Raw genomic sequence first — 1,609 nt, 5'->3', positions numbered from 1 at the left:
TGCTTTTGAACTGTGATGTTGGAGAAGACTCTTGAGAGTCTCTTGGACTGCAAGGAGATCCAACCACTCCATCCTAAAGGAGATCAGTCCTGGGTCTCCTTTGGAAGGACTGATGCTAAAGCTGAAACTTCAGTACTTTGGCCACCTCATACGAAGAGTTAACTCATTGGAAAAGACTCCGATGCTGGGAGGGATTGGGGGCAGGAGGAGAAGGGGACGACAGAGGATGAGATGGTTGGATGGCATCACCGACTCAATAGACATGGGTTTGGGTGGACTCTGGGAGTTGGTGATGGACAGGGAGGCCTGGCGTGCTGTGGTTCATGGGGTCGCAAAGAGTCAGACATGACTGAGCGACTGAACTGAACTGAAGTGTTATATATCCACATATACACACACAATGGAATACTCAGCCATTAAAAAAATTATTGCCATTTGTGACTACACAGATGAACTTGAGGGTATCATGCAAAGTGAAATAAGTCAGGCAGAAGAAAATAAAAATACAGTGTGATTTCACTTATATGTGGAATCTAAAAAATAGAACAAACAAAAAACAAAGCAAAATCAAACTCACAGATACAGTAGCAAAATTGGTGGTTGCAGAGGGGATGGGGGTTAGCAGGTGGGCAAAAGGGGTGAAAGGGTTAAGAGGTGCAAACTTTCAGGTGTAGAATAGGTAAGTCATGGACACGTAATGTATCACGTAGTTGAATATAGTCAATATTATTGTATTGCATATCTGAAAGTTGCCAAGATAATAAATCTTAAAAGTTCTCATCAGAAGGAAAAAATATGTAACTTTACTTGGTGATGGATGGTACCTAGACTTACGATGGTGATCATTTTGTAATCTACACAAATATCAAATCATTATGTGGTATACCTGAAACAAATATATGATATATGTCAATTATACCTCAGTTTAAAAAAAATCAACTACCTGAGCAAAAAGTTTTGCCACCAAAGTAACAACTTAGTATCAGAACTGAAAGAAACTCCAAGAAACAATTCAAAAATCAGTATTAGTTGGGGGCAAAATCATTCAATTTGTTTAACAACAGCTAATTTAACAAATAATATTTCAAAGTATTTTTAAAAATTTTAATTTATTTGTTTATTTTTGACTGCACTGGGTCTTTATTGCTGTGTGCTGGCTTTCTCTAGTTGCCGTGAGCAGAGGCTGCTCTTTGTTGCAGAGCGCAGGTTTCTCTTTGAGGTGGCTTTTCTTGTTGCAGAACACAGGCTCTAGGGTGCACGGGCTTCCTTAGTTGCAGCACGTGGGCTCCGCAGTTGCAGCTCACGGGCTCTAGTGCACAGGATTCACAGTTGTGGTGAGCAGGCTTTGTTGCCCAGCAGCATGTGGGATCTTCCTGGACCAGAGATCAAACCCATGTCCCCTCATTGGCAGATTTTTAACCACTAGACCATCAGGAAAGTCCCTTTGTAAAGTATTAAAAAGAAACTTTTAAGATATTCCAAATGAAACCCTATATTTATGTACTATCTACTTCTACTTAATACCACATAGTAGGATATGGTTGGATGGCATCACCGACTCAATGGACATGAGTCTGAGCAAACCTCGGGAGATGGTGAAGGACAGGGA

This window comes from Bos indicus, chromosome 11 (assembly GCF_029378745.1).
Source record: "Bos indicus isolate NIAB-ARS_2022 breed Sahiwal x Tharparkar chromosome 11, NIAB-ARS_B.indTharparkar_mat_pri_1.0, whole genome shotgun sequence".
Classification (NCBI taxonomy): Eukaryota; Metazoa; Chordata; class Mammalia; order Artiodactyla; family Bovidae; genus Bos; species Bos indicus.
This window is presented reverse-complemented; position numbering follows the sequence as displayed.